The sequence below is a fragment of the Pelodiscus sinensis genome, chromosome 21 (assembly GCF_052426305.1).
Source record: "Pelodiscus sinensis isolate ZL-2025 chromosome 21, ASM5242630v1, whole genome shotgun sequence".
In the NCBI taxonomy this organism is placed as follows: domain Eukaryota; kingdom Metazoa; phylum Chordata; order Testudines; family Trionychidae; genus Pelodiscus; species Pelodiscus sinensis.
This window is the reverse complement of record NC_143072.1, coordinates 530,400-545,955: the sequence shown is the minus strand read 5'-3', so window position 1 is coordinate 545,955 and position 15,556 is coordinate 530,400.

Below are 15,556 nucleotides of genomic sequence, written 5' to 3'. Positions count from 1 at the left end.
GTGTTCGGAATCTGTGGCGCCCAATCTGAGGCTGTCCGAGGTGACTCTTAACGGACTGCTCCGTGCGCCAATGGGCGGTGACTCAAGGCGTGTTCTGGGGCAGCTGGCGGCCAATAGGTTGTCCGGGGTGGATTATAACAGACTCTTCTGTCCGCGAATGGGCTGTGACTAAGGGGCGTGTTCTGAATCAGAGGCACCCAATAGGCTGACCCGGCTGCATCTTAACGGACAGCTCTGTCTGCGAATGCGGTGTGACTAGGGGGAAATGACCTGCCACTGCTCTCGACCAATAGGCTGTCCGGGGTGGATCTTAATGGGCTGCTCTGTCCTCGAATTGTCTGTGAGTTAGGGGTGGTTCCTGGCTGTGTGCCAGCCAATGGGCTTTCGGAAGACAGCCTTGGCGGAGGATAGTGTCGCCCAATGGGCTGTCAGCAAAGGGGATCCTGCCTCTGGTTCGGCCAATGGGCTGCCGCAGGGGGGCGTTGTCTGACTGGGCGGCCGGCGCCGCCATGACAGGAAGGTCCGAGGAGCGCGCGGGGGCGCGAGCGAATCCTGGGTCCGAGTGCGAAGCTCCCCGCCCCCAGCCCGCCCCTTGTTGGTGTCTGGCCCGGGGGAGGAGGGGGCGCGAGGGAAGGTGGGGGAGCGGGCTGGGGGTGGGGTGTCTGGACAGGGGTGAGGTGTAGGAGCAGGCTGGGTGTGAGGGGCCGGGGGGGGCCTTGGCACTGGGGGGGCAGGAGGGAGGGGGAGGGGCCGGGGGGGGCCTTGGCACTGGGGGGGGGCAGGAGCGGATAGGGCGCGGGAGAGCGCAGGCGCGGGCGGCGCTGGCTGGGCGGGAAACTCCCGGGACGCTCGCGCTGACGAGGCGGGCGGGAAAACGCTGCGGGGGGCGCTGAGGTGCGGAGCCTGGGGGGCGGGGCGGGAGCTGGCAGTGACGTGGAGCCCCCCCCCCCCCCCCCCCCCCGCCTGCTTCTCTCCGGGCCCCAGGCTGGACATCGGCGGGGCGGCCCCTGGCGGAGGTGGGGGGGCGATTTCTGCCCCCCCCCCGGCGCTGCAGCCTCCCCGGGGAGCAGCGCCCCTGTGACCCCCCCCCACGTGGTGCCGGGGGAACGGGGCTGTGGCCCCCCCTTTGGGGCGCGGGAGCTGACCCGGGCTCCAGTCACGTGGGTGTCTCGGGGAGGGGGGGCTGCGGGCCACCGGGGCGCGGGAGTGTCACGTGCCCCCTCCCCCCGCCGGGGAGCCGCGCGCCCTCGAGGGGTGGTTCCCGCGGGCGGGGCACGCACAGAACGTGTCCCGCACGCGGGGGGGCGGGGCGGCCTGAGCCCTGCTCCCCGCGCTGCTCGCTGCCTGGGGGCGGGGCCGGGTGCCCGCTGAATCCCCCCTGTGCCCGGGGGGGGGGCAGTTCGGCGGGGGGCGCTGTGGGGGGGGATGCTCTGGCCCTGGCTGCCCGCAGTGCTGCCCAGTGCCCGGCTGTGCCTCCTGCAGAGGCCGAGAGCGTCCTGGGTGGGGGCGTGTGGGGAGAGGGGGGGAGTGGCTGAGAATTGGGGGGCAAACAGGTGACAGACAAACCAACCGACAGAAAAGCCTCCCTGCCTGGCCCCCAGCTGAGCGGAGAAACGTCCCCCTGGCGCCAGAGCACTGCAGGGCCCAGCCTAGTCGCTTTGTGCCTCCAGCCCCACGGCGTGGGGAGGGGGCGACGGTGGAGGAGCCCCACGCACCCAGGCCTTAGGTTCCCCACCCGCCTTCTAAGCACTGAGCATTTTAGGCCTGGCTGGACTAGAGAAGGGGGCACCAGGGGAGTTGCCGCTGAAGGCGCGCGGCCGCGCACAAACACCCCTCTGCCGCCCACCTCCGTTGCGGAGCCTTGCAGCGGCACTCGCCTTCCTGCTGGCCGGGGAATGGCGCGGTTGTTTTCCTGATCCGGTGGAGGGCGGCTGCCCCGTTGTGTCCCTGCTGGGGCAGCCTCGCCCCACCTCCAGCTGCTCTTGGGGCTTCTGTTTGTTTCTGTTCATACAGTTTGCTGCTGTTTTCCATCCACGAGGACCTGCGTGAAGCTGGTCCGACCAGAGATACGGGGATCGATTTTTAAGAGTAAGAGGTTTTGTTTTTAAAGCAGGGGTGAGGAACCTAATACCCCAGCTCACGTGAGTGTGGCCCTCGAGACTCAAGGTTCCCACACTAACGCTCTAGCTCCCCTCCAGATTGGAGCAGACAAAATCTGCTAGCCTGCCCCGCCGCCCTCCTCACAAGCTCCGTCCGGTGTGCGAGGGGAATGTGGGAAGCCTCTTCCTCCTTCTCAGTTGGGGCATGTGTTAATGCGGATGGTGGGGTTTGGGATTTCTTTTTCTTCACACTTGTGTGTAGGGTTGCCAGGTGTCTAGCACTGAGCCAGACAGCCCGGTATTTGCACTTTTTGTCCGGTAAATAAATTTAGAAAATACCGGACATACAAAATGTCCAGTATTTCCTGCTTTTCCTCTGCGCCCAGCAGAAATAAGCCGGGGGCGGGGAGATTGGCTGACTAATTAAAGGGGTCACAACTGGATTTTGCTCAACAAAAATGTTCCTGGTGGGGTTTTTTTTGTTTGGTTGGCTTTTTTTCCTCAACAAAAATTTTCCTGGCGCTTTTTTTTTGCTGAAACCATCTGGCAACCCTACTAGTGTGTGCCTTCCGCCCCCCCCCAATAAGGTTCCCCACCCCGTCTGAAAGCGAGAGTTGGGAGAACAGGTTACCTTGCATTCCTGTGTCCTTATAAGGAAGTTGAAGGCTACTATAAAATCCCCCCTCATGGTCTCCTCTTCAGACTAAAGAAACCTAAATCCCTCAGCCTCTTCATAGAGCAATTGCTCCAGCCCCCTAATCATTTTGGTTGTCCTCTGCTGGACCCTCTCCAATATGTCCACATCCCTTCTGTAGTGGGGGGCCCAGAACTGGACACAGTACTCCAGATGTGGCCTCACCAAAGCCGAATAAAGGGGAATAATGACATCTCTGGATCTACTGGCAATGCTCCTCTTAATGCAACCTAATATGCCATTAGCCTTCTTGGCTACAAGGGCACACTGTCGACTCATCTCCAGCTTCTCATCCACTGTAACCCCCAGGTCCTGTCTGCAGAACTACTACTTAACTGGTTGGTCCCCAGCTTGTAACTATGCTTGGGATTCTTCCATCCCAAGTGCAGGACTCTACACTTGTCCTTGTTGAACCTCATCAGATTTCTTGTGGCCCAATCCTCCAATTTGTCTAAGTCATTCTGGACCCTATCTCCGCCCTTAGGCATCTTTTAGCCTTTTTGTTCTATTATTGTTTTTCTATTTGGTACTAGAAAATCAAACTTTCCTCCTGCTTGGGCCTCAAGTTTCACTCCAGCAGCCCTTCCACAAGTAGAATCGTCTGCAAAATAAAATGTCAGGGCTACCGTCATTAAGGTGCTTGTCCCTGTAAGGACATGTGACTGAACTGGTTGTTCAGAAGGTTTCTGGTGAATTGGTTTATGCACAGGTATGCCTCCCGTTCTTCTTTAACCACCGCAGTCTCTTGTTTTTGTCCGGAAGCAAATTCTCTGCCAAGCCACCTTTTTTCCCTTTCATGTAATTGTCTGCTCTTTCGTTCGGTGTGGTAGACTTGTTCTAGTGTGGCATTAGACAACCGAGCCACAGAAAAGTCTGCCTTGGTACCACTGAGTACCGGCCCAGACCAAAGTAGCTTTCAGACACCTTAAGAGAGTCTTGATTTGCAATTCTCCCCTTTCTTCTCCTTGGATTTTCAACTAGGAAAGTGTGCTAATCGTCTGCTTTTGCGGAAAAACTTGCCAGCTGTCTACACTGGCCGCTTGAATTTCCGCAAAAGCACTGACGATCTCATGTAAGATTGTCAGTGCTTCTGCGGGAATACTATGCTGCTCCCGTTCGGGCAAAAGTCTTTTTCCGAAAGACTTCTGCGCAAAAGGGCCAGTGTAGACAGCAGAGAGTTCTTTTCCGCAAAAAAGCCCCGATGGCGAAAATGGCGATTGGGGCTTTTTTGCAGAAAAGCGCGACTAGATTGGCCACGGACGCTTTTCCGTAAAAAGTTTACATACCCAGTATCTTGTGAAGAACTTGTCACCTCAGCACAGGGTCCCGGGGCGGGCTTTACCATAAGGGACCCGGAGAGATCATCTAGGCCAGCTGGAGGGGGCAGGGGAGGGGAGAGGAGAGGAGAGGAGAGGAGGTTGGCCACTGAAAATGTTGCAGTATTAATTTTCCTTTTATTTGACTTCATATCAAACAAATATTTACAGTTTAAATGACCTTGTTAATTCTCCCTTGTGTTAGTACTCTTTCTTCCAGAACGTTTTAAAAACACAGACGAGACATGTCTTCGCCTGGGTGGCAGGCATCCGAAGAAGGGCACGTGACCTCGATCTTGGAGCACGAGACAAAACTCACTCCGCTCCTGGAGGGGAAATGTTAGAGGCAACACTGGGCTCCAGTGAGCAGCAGCCAGGTGACGCACGTGTCTGTCCTTTCCACACATCTAGGGTGGCCTAGCTCCTAACCGTTCTCTGTCTCTTTTTCGGTCCCTGTAGACTTGGAGGAGATGAGAGGCTGGCCATGTGGTGGCAGAGACCGAAAGGAGCCACCCCCCCGAGACCCTGCCGGCAGATGGAAACCAGACAGCGATCTATGGAAGAAGAGCAAATAGCAATTGGCTCAAGGTAAGTATCGAGGGAGGGCCGCACAGACGTTTGCGAGCGTGGTACGGGTCCCTGAGAAAAGGCCCTCTGGCTCGTGGTGGAAGAACTTGAAAATACGAAGTACAAAAGTCACAGTGTTGTACTTAAAAGAAGCACTCGGGATCTTTTTCAGAGGGATAAGGCAACACGCCACATTTATTGATCACACGCACACACACATTATATATATATATATATAAAAATTATTTATTTATTTACCACATGCATATGATAAGTATTGATTATTCTGTGTCACTCACGCACTCACTCTCTCACACACACACACACGTGCACAAGCACACTCCGTCTTGCTGTTGTTACCAACTTGTTGCTCCCCTTAACTTCACTGGCCAGGTGAGTTAGATGGGGGAGGGGTGGAGCCGGGCTTCTGCTGATCCGGATCGATGCTCCGATGGTGACAAGATGAGACCCGGAGTCCTCTGCAAGACAACTCACTTTTATAGCAGCTTCCCTCTTATGCAAATATATCCCAGATTCAAAATCTGGGTCTGTGTCCTTTGGTCCCTTTGTGGGTGCTGTCTGTTAAGAGAGGGTGTTTTCCAAAGAAGGTGCTTGCTTCTAATCCCCAAGGCCTTCAATATGTCTGCTCTTCTTTCTTGAGCCCTCTTGACACGTTGGGTCTGGCTTCCACCCCCTTTTCAACTGGTGTAGCTCTCTGGAGGTGCTTGGCTCCCAAGTGTTACTCATTCACACCTCGTTCATTCAACTGGGCAATTGATTACAGAGTGGGGGGAGAGAGTGGGGGAAAGATCTTATTCTACTCCTAGCAAATGACATTTTTACCTCTTTAACTATATACTCTGTATTAGAACCCTATGTAGAAAACTAAGTTACAAGGTTATATGGATTCAGGTTCTAATACAAAGTGACAAGGTCATATGGATTAATACAAAGTTACAAGGTTATATGGAGAGGCACAGTGTCAAGTCATATGAAGTACATAGGTTTATCTACAACAGAAACTGAACACCGATTTTTGTATTTTTAAAAATGTCATTAATCCCCCCCTCCCCCCGCCGCCCCCCGAATCTCCTGGCTGGCGATACTTAACGTGTCTAGGATCATACGGAAAACTAAGTGAGTAGGCTGCCAATTGACCTAGCGTCACGCATGCGGAGAGTTGGCAAAACTGGGATTGAAATAAAGACTTGGTCTCCAGCAGCACCGAGGAGCCCCAGACATGGATTAGGGCCTCGTGGGAATAGTTGTCTCCTAATTGATCTAATCTTTGGCTTTTGAGTTTAATATTATTGGTGAGTCCTTCTAGGCGACTGTTACTCGGCGTGCATGCGTGCGCACGTAAGTATGAGTGCAAGTGTGTGCGTCCGCAAGTGTCCATTTGCGTGTGCGCGCACGTGCCTGCGTGCGGGCAGATTGAGCAGATGCGTGTGTGGGCATCTGAGCGAGGGCATGAGTGGGCGCCCAGGCGTGTTAATCTGTTAATTCGCGTTTGTGAGTGTGTACACGCATCCCTGCGTGTGAGCATTTGGTAGGGTGAGTGGCTGTTGCACGGGCGTGTGCGTCTGACGTGTGCCAATCAGACGGTGCCCTGGCAGCAGTAGCTCCTGGAAAGCGACACCCCTCCCCTCCCATCTGGAGCATGCAACTGGGATGAGAGGGGCAGGGAAGAGTAGAACTGCTGCAGCGCGTTTCAGCACGAGGCTCTAACTGCCGCGCGGTAGCTGCTCCTTTTGTATCCGACGTGGGGCAACAAGGAGCGGCCTCGCATCATGCCGGCGCCACGTGCGTTCAGTCCCACGGGCCGGAAGTGACGTTTGCTCGGTCCACAGCCTGACAGCAACCGACTGGCAACCGTGACCGGAAGGTGCCCAGGTACGAGCGCTCAGCTGGTGCCAGGTCAGCGGGTGGTAGGCAGGAGACACGGGGCCAGGCGGGACGGGTTCAGACACGGGGTGCCTGGCTGGGACAGCGACTGGGGTTGGAGGTTTCCTGCGGCGGTGCAGCCAGCGTAGGGCACCAGCTCCCGTGGTACGTGGGGCAGAGGAAGGACAGCAGAGTGGAGGCTGGAACCGCTCCGACAAGGCACCGCTCTGCTTATGGTTGCCAGGTGTCCGGTTTTGAACTGGACGGTCCAGGCTTTCAGCTTTTTCTTCGGGAAACAAATTTATATTTTCTCAATGTCCGCGAAAGCGGCAAGGAGTTCTGTGCCACAGGGCTCCTCGCTGCTTTTGCAGATTCAGACTAACGCGGCTACTCCTCTGATAAATGTCGGGTATTTTCTAAATCAGATGGAATGCAGATTGTGATGTCATGTCAGGCGTGCCTGGTATTTTTGGTGAAACCATCTGGCAACCCTAGCTCTGCTCCTTGCTTGGCCGGGGTGGCGCCCTGCCTCTGTGGCAGGTCCTGACGTCACAGGGAGCGTGTTCCCCAGGAAATCCGGGCAGTGCAGCGGCTTCCGGTCCGCGCCACCCGGCCCCAAGGGAGCGGCGGCGGGAGGCGGCAGGGAGGTCAGAGCGTGACGCTGCCCCGCCCGGATCTCAGCCCTTGGGCGCCCCAGTGTGCACCCCGCCCGGCCGGGCCGCTCCCCTGTAGCTCCGCCCCCAGCGCTGCGCCCGCTGCCTCGTGGCCCGGCTCGGTGCGAAGCTGCCACTGCCGGCTACGAACAGCAGCGCACTGCTAGTGACGTCATTGCCCTGGCGCGGTGCATGCAAATGATGGAACGCGGGGCACGTTCTATCGGCTCCCGGGCGAGTGACACGTGGGTTTGTGTGGCACACAGACGGGTCCCAGGCTCCGTCATTAATGGCAGGGGCGGGGCCTGATCTGGGGGCGGGGCCACTGACCGGCAGGAACTCAGCTGGGACACAGAAGTGAGCGGCAGAAAACTCCTCGGGGTCTCCGGAAAATCCTCGCGCGGCCCCTCTGGGCTTGTGAACGGGACGCAGCAGAGGCAGCCGCCCCCCTCCCCACCCACCCGCCTCACGCTCCCCGCTGCACTTTCGAAGGCAACAGCAGCATCAGCCTGTCCCGCTGCCAGTCCCTGCACAAGCCGGCTGGGAAATTTGGTGTTGGGGGGAGCAGACTGCACGGGGCGGAGAGGAGTTTGGGGGTGGTGGGGGATCAGACTGCATGGAGCGGAGAGGAGTTTGGGGGGAAGCAGACTGCACGGGGCGGGGAGGAGTTTGGTGAGGGGGGATCATACTGCACGGGGCGGAGGAGTTTGGTGAGGGGGGATCATACTGCATGGGGCGGAGAGGAGTTTGGGGGGAAGCAGACTGCACGGGGCGGGGAGGAGTTTGGTGAGGGGGGATCAGACTGCAGGGGGCGGAGAGGAGTTTCGTGGGGGGTAGGAGATCAGACTGCACGGGGGGAGGAGTTTGGGGGGGATCAGACTGCACGGGGCGGGGAGGAGTTTGCGGGGGAGCAGACTGCACGGGGCGGGGAGGAGTTTGGGAGGGTTCAGACTGCACGGGGCGGAGAGGAGTTTGGGGGGAGCAGACTGCACGGGGCGGGGAGGAGTTTGCGGGGGAGCAGACTGCACGGGGCGGGGATGAGTTTGGGGGGGTTCAGACTGCATGGGGCGGGGAGGAGTTTGGGGGGGGAGCAGACTGCACGGGGCGGGGAGGAGTTTGGGGGGATCAGACTGCATGTGGCGGGGAGGAGTTTGGGGGGGATCAGACTGCACGGGGGGGAGGATCAGACTCCACGGGGCGGCGAGGAGTTTGGGGAGGGGTTCAGACTGCACGGGGCGGAGAGGAGTTTGGGGAGGGGATCAGACTACACGGGGCGGAGAGGAGTTTGGGGGGGATCGGACTGCACGGGGCGGGGAGGAGTTTGGGGGGATGGGACTGCACGGGGCGGGGAGGAGTTTGGGGGGATCAGACTGCACGGAGCGGGGAGGAGTTTGGGGGGATCAGACTGCACGGGGGGGAGGATCAGACTGCACGGAGCGGGGAGGAGTTTGGGGGGGGATCAGACTGCATGGGGCGGAGGGGAGTGTGGGGGGGATCAGACTGCACGGGGCGGAGGGGAGTTTGGGGAGGGGATCAGACTGCACGGGGCGGAGAGGAGTTTGGGGAGGGGATCAGACTGCACGGGGCGGAGAGGAGTTTGGGGGGGATCGGACTGCACGGGGCGGGGAGGAGTTTGGGGGGATCAGACTGCACGGAGCAGGGAGGAGTTTGGGGGGATCAGACTGCACGGGGGGGAGGATCAGACTGCACGGAGCGGGGAGGAGTTTGGGGGGGGATCAGACTGCACGGGGGGGAGGATCAGACTGCACGGGGCAGGGAGGAGCTTTGGGGGGGATCAGACTGCACGGGGCGGACAGGAGTTTGGGGGGGCGATCAGACTGCACGGGGCGGAGGGGAGTGTGGGGGGGATCAGACTGCACGGGGCGGAGGGGAGTGTGGGGGGGATCAGACTGCACGGGGCGGAGGGGAGTGTGGGGGGGATCAGACTGCACGGAGCGGGGAGGAGTGTGGGGGGGATCAGACTGCACGGGGCGGGGAGGAGTGTGGGGGGGATCAGACTGCACGGGGGGGAGAGGAGTTTGGGGGGGATCGGACTGCACGGAGGGAGAGGAGTTTGGGGGGATCGGACTGCACGGGGCGGGGAAGAGTTTGGGGGGATCGGACTGCACGGGGGGAGAGGAGTTTGGGGGGATCAGATTGCACGGGGGGGAGGATCAGACTGCACGGGGGGGAGGAGTTTGGGGGGGGATCAGACTGCACGGGGCAGGGAGGAGTTTGGGGGGGTCGGACTGCACGGGGGGGAGGAGGAGTTTGGGGGGATCAGATTGCACGGGGGGGGGGAGGATCAGACTGCACGGGGGGGGAGGAGTTTGGAGGGGGATCGGACTGCACGGGGCGGGGAGGAGTTTGGGGGGGATCGGACTGCACGGGGCGGGGAGGTGTTTGGGGGGGATCGGACTGCACGGGGCGGGGAGGTGTTTGGGGGGGATCATACTGCACGGGGGAGAGGAGTTTGGGGGGATCGGACTGCACGGGGCGGGGAGGAGTTTGGGGGGGATCAGACTGCACGGGGGGGAGGATCAGACTGCACGGGGCGGAGGGGAAGTTTGGGGGGATCAGACTGCACGGGGCGGGGAGGAGTTTGGGGGGGAAGGGTTGCCGCGGAGTCTCCTCTCCCGAGTGGGGGCGGAGCATCAGCTGCGGACGCTGCCGTCTCTGAGGCAGGAGCCCCGCCCAGCAATGGGGAGGGGCGGGTTGAGGGGGAGTAGGGAAAGTAGCCGCAGTGGCTTGTGGGAAACTGAGTGCCCCTGTCCGCAGCTCCCATCGGCCATTGCAGGGCCAGGGCAGGCCCGGCGCTGTTCGGTTGGGCGGGTGCAGCGGAAGTGACATCACAACGGGGCATTGACCAGGGAGCGACGCGGTTGGTCCCGCGCTCGTGTCACTCCAAGTGTTAGCGACGCATCCTGGGACTTGTAGTTCTCATAGTGCGGCCTCCCGGGGCACGTCGCAGCGCGCCCCGCCCCTATCATAGCCCCGCCCCCCGGCATAGCCCCGCCCAGCGTGTTCTTAGTTCGGAATGGGGCATTTCTACCCTAAAAACAATCTTTTTTATTCGGAAATAACGGCCCTTAGCAGAGCAACAGTGACACTCGGTAGTCACCGGCGGTAATGCACGTGTAATTCCGTAGCGCCTCCACAGTGCCGCTCGGTGGTCATTGCCGGTAATGCACGTGTAATTCCGTAGCGCCTCCACAGTGCCGCTCGGTGGTCATTGCCGGTAATGCACGTGTAATTCCATAGCGCCTCCACAGTGCCGCTCGGTGGTCATTGCCGGTAATGCACGTGTAATTCCGTAGCGCCTCCACAGTGCCGCTCGGTGGTCATTGCCGGTAATGCACGTGTCATTCCGAAGCGCCTCCACAGTGCCGCTCGGTGGTCATTGCGGGTAATGCACGTGTAATTCCGTAGCGCCTCCACAGTGCCGCTCGGTGGTCATTGCGGGTAATGCACGTGTAATTCCATAGCGCCTCCACAGTGCCGCTCGGTGGTCATTGCCGGTAATGCACGTGTAATTCCGAAGCGCCTCCACAGTGCCGCTCGGTGGTCATTGCCGGTAATGCACGTGTAATTCCGTAGCGCCTCCACAGTGCCGCTTGGTGGTCATTGCCGGTAATGCACGTGTAATTCCGTAGCGCCTCCACAGTGCCGCTCGGTGGTCATTGCAGGTAATGCACGTGTAATTCCATCGCCCCCAGCTGCTGTCCCTGCTCCGCACGCCACGTGGCCCCAGTCTTGCCCTTTGACAGCAGGCAAAGTAAGAAGCTCGTTATTTCCAGGCTCCGCGCAGCCCTCTCCCCTCCTGCCCCCGGCCCCCTCATCCCACACACCAGGCTCCGCGCAGCCCCCTCCCCTCCTGCTTCCTCACCCCAGCCTGCACCCCGTCCATACTCTTATCCCGGGGCCCTTCCTCTCCCCAGCCTGCACCCCCGTCCATATGCTTATCCCGGGGCCCTTCCTCCCCCCAGCCTGCACCCCCATCCATATTCTTATCCCGGGGCCCTTCCTCACTCCAGTCTGCACGCCCATTCATGGGAGCCATCAGTCCACCTTTTCCCTGCACCACATTCAGTAAAGTGTCTGATCAGGGTATGAGAGCAGCCCTGAGCCTTTGTCTCCACTCAGCAGGTTGCACCACACAGGATATGTGGATGGTCCTGGGCTTTGTACAGCACTCCAGACTGACCCCTGGACACGGCTTCTGAGTCCTAGCCCTTTGCTGTCACTCCTGCCCGAGGGCTTTGCTGGCTCCAGACTGGGTAACAGCTGGGAAACTGGCTGGGCAGTGGGCTGAGAAGATACCGTCCGAGATGGACTTGAGCTGCCTGGACGTGATTCTCGGAACACGTGAAGGGTCCTCAGCGTTCGGCCTTCCCATGGCTCTGTGTGAGTAAGAGGTGCGTGCTTTGAAATCTTCAAGCGTCCTGGCAGTATGTTTCTTCTGAGGCAGAGAGCTTCCTGCTGGGGCACGGAGCCTGGTGGCTTGGGGACTGGTGAAGGGGCAGTAGGCGGTTCAACAGTGCGTGGATAGATATTCAAGGCCTCCGTTCTCTCCGAGTTCCTGGAGTGGCAGCGGGAGGGGGTGGCCGATGGTGGGAGGAGAAGCGATGCCGCGTCCTTGCGGACTGAAAAGCTAAGTTGTTTGTTTGTTTTTTCCCCTCAGCTGTGTTCGGTAGCGAGCGATAAGAAGTCAACCCTCCCGGTGTCCTCCCGTCTGGGGATGGAACGGAAAAGAGAACGGCGAGCTTGGGAGCTTGGTCGAAGCGAGGCGAGAACCGTCCTGCTGGGAGCGGAGCAGCCATCGCTGACCGGGAGATAAGTGTCGGGTCTGGAAATCTCTCAGCTTACGGCCCACTCGGGTCTAGGAAGGGAAGTCAGGTTTGCTTAGACAGCGAGTCCGAGCGGAGGTTCCCGAGGTGCTTCCTTGGTAGTGGGAGAAACAGGGCTCCCGTTTGTCAGGGGTGCTGGTTTCTCTGGAACACGGTGTCCTTCTCAGCAGACGCTTGGCTCGAGGAGGAAGACGCAAGGTGGTAAGGTTTCTGACTGCCTCTTATGTGTTTCTCTCTTGTTGCTCTCTCGTATTGGCCAATACGTCCTGTCTGTCTGTTTCTGTCTATGTCTTTGTCCTTGCTCTGCTTCTGCCGTGTCCTTGTACAGCACACTTGCAGGCATTCCAGGTGAGCATCTCCAAGGGTTAAGGGCTCAGGAGCCAACGGGAATTCAGCAGGTTCGCAAGTCGCGCAAGGGAGAGCGGTGGTGCATCATGGCTGAATGACTCGGTGTTCTTGTAGAGGACCCGATACATAGGCGAGAGGGGGGGAAAGGGCTAAAGGATAGAATTCCCACAGCCACAGACTTTAGTGAGTGAGAGCTAACGCTGGGCTTTTTCGGCCACCCTTGCAGAGGAATCAGTGCGTGGCCGTGGGCGGAGAATAAATCGTCCGAGATGTACTTGAGCTGCCTGGACGTGATTCTCGGAACATGTGAAGGGTCCTCAGCGTTCGGCCTTCCCATGGCTCTGTGTGAGTAAGAGGTGCGTGCTTTGAAATCTTTAAGCGTCCTGGCAGTATGTTTCTTCTGAGGCAGAGAGCTTCCTGCTGGGTCACGGAGCCTGGTGGCTTGGGGACTGGTGAAGGGGCATAGGCAGTTCAACAGAGCGTGGATAGATATTCAAGGCCTCCGTTCTCTCCGCGTTCCTGGAGTGTCAGCGGGAGGGGGTGGCCGATGGTGGGAGGCAGCGGTGCGATGGTGGGAGGAGAAGCGATGCCGCGTCCTTGCGGACTGAAAAGCTAAGTTGTTTGTTTGTTTTTTCCCCTCTGCTGTGTTCGGTAGTGAGCGATAAGAAGTCAACCCTCCCGGTGTCCTCCCGTCTGGGGATGGAACGGAAACGAGAACAGCGAGCTCGGGAGCTTGGTCGAAGCGAGGCGAGAACCGTCCGGCTGGGAGCGGAGCAGCCATCGCTGACAGGGAGATAAGTGTCGGGTTTGGAAATCTCTCGGCTTACGGCGCACTCGGGTCTAGGAAGGGAAGTCAGGTTTGCTTAGACAGCGAGTCCGAGCGGAGGTTCGCGAGGTGATTCCTTGGTAGTGGGAGAAACAGGGCTTCCGTTTGTCAGGGGTGCTGATTTCTCTGGAACACGGTGTCCTTCTCAGCAGACGCTTGGCTCGAGGAGGAAGACGCAAGGCGGTAAGGTTTCCGTCTGCCTCTCATGTGTTTCTCTCTTGTTGCTCTCTCGTATTGGCCAATACGTTCTGTCTGTCTGTTTCTGTCTGTGTCTTTGTCCTTGCTCTGCTTCTGCCGTGTCCTTGTATAGCTCACGTGCAGGCATTCCAGGTGAGCATCTCCACGGGTTAAGGGCTCAGGAGCCAACGGGAATTCTGCAGGTACGCCAGTCGCGCAAGGGAGAGCGGTGGTGCGTCATGGCTGACTGACTCAGTGTTCTTGTAGAGGGCCCTATACATAGGCGAGGGGCGGGGGGGAAGGGCTAAAGGATAGAATTCCCACAGCCACAGACCTTAGTGAGTGAGAGGTCTCTTCAGTCACGCCGCTCTCGGATCTCGCTGCAGGGAGGGATTCTGGTGCCGCTCTCGGGTCGTGCAGCTTGGGGGTGTCTCTAGCGCTGCTCTCGGGTCTCGCTGCTGGGGGGGAGGGGTCTTTGGGGCCACTCTCAGGTCGTGCTGCTGGGAGGGAGTCTGGCGCCTCTCTCGGGTTATGCTGCTGCGGGGAATCTCTGGTGCCTCCTTGGGATCATGCTGCTGGGGGGGTCTCTGGCTTCGCTCTCCGGTCGTGCTGCTGGGGGGGGGTCTCTGTTACCGCTTTCGGGTCGCGCCGTTAGGGGGGGTCTCTGGTGCCGCTCTCGGTAGTGGTGCTGGGGGTGGGGTCTCTGTCTCCACTCTCGGGTCGCGCTGCTGGGGGGAGGTCTCTGGCGCCGCTCTCGGGTCGCGCTGCTGGGGGGTGGTCTCTGGAGCCTCCCTCCGGTCATGCTGCAGACGGGGGGTGTCACTGGCCCCGCTATCAGGTGATGCTGCTGCGGGGGGTCTCTGGCACCTCTCGGGTTTTGCTGCTGGGTGGGTGTCTGGGGCCGCTCTCGGGTGATGCTGTTCGGGGAGGTCTCTGGCGCCGCTCTCCGGTAGCGGTGCTGGGGGTGGGGTTTCTGTCTCCACTCTCGGGTAATGCTTCTGGGGGGGTCTCCGGCGCCGGTCTCGGGTCGCGCTCCTTGGGGGTGGGGTCTCTGTCGCCACTTTCATCTCATGCTGCTGGGGGGGGGTCTCTGGCGCCACTCTCGGGTGATGCTGCTGGGGGGGGCCTCTGGCTCCCATCTCAGGTCGTGCTGCTGGGGGGGGGAGATCTCTGTCGCCGTTCTCTGGTGATGCTGCTGGGGGGAGGGTCTCTGGCGCCACTCTTGGGTCGCACTGCTGGGGGCGGGTCTGTGGTGCCGCTCTCGGGTCTTGCTGCTGGGGGGGGTCTCTGGCACCGTTTTCGGGTCACTCTGCTGGGGGAGGTCTCTGGCTTCGCTCTCGGGTCACGCTGCTGGGGAGGGTCTCTGGCGCCGCCCTCGGGACTTGCTGCTGGGGGGGGTCTCTGGCGCCGCCCTCGGGTCGCAATGCCGGGGGGGTTCTTTCGCGCTGCTCTCGGGTTTTGCTGCTGGGGGGGGGGGGTCTCTTGTTTCGCTCTCGGGTCATGCTGCTGGGGGGGGACTTTGCAAGCGGGGCCGGGTACTAAAGGCACCAAGCAGCTGGCGGAATCACTGAGAACAAGGGTCATGGGGTCGGGGGTTGGTTGAGACTCTTTGGACCAGAGGCAGGGGGTCCAGGCTGCCAAATGTGTCGCGGAGAACCTCCATCTATCGGACGCGGCTTCCTCTCCGCGCTTGCAGAACCGAGCAGCTAAAAGTGTTAGAAGCCAAATCAGAGCGGCTCATGTGTGTGTTAGAAACGGCTACGGGGAGCCAATTGCACTGGCACCTGACGCCTTCTTCAGCCCTTTGTTGCTGCATTCTCAGGCTGGCACCTCTCACAACCATTCATTCATCGTCCAAGCACTCTCTCTCTTATGTACATTCCCTAATTAATGTTTCCCATACAGTATTTTGCATAATAATACAAGAGTTGTAGTTACAAAAAGTTACAAAAGTTTCTGGGTGGCATTTCTTAAAACATTCTCTCTCTGAGCGCTGAGGTAGTTACTGTTATAGTTACAATGCTTCACTTTGCGATTAGGGTTAAGTGCTTCACAATGCTTTGAAGAGAACGGTTGTCAATTGTGTAACAGTAAGTTTGAGCGTGCCCTGGCGCACAGCGAGGGGAGCTGTTTCTGGCTACATAG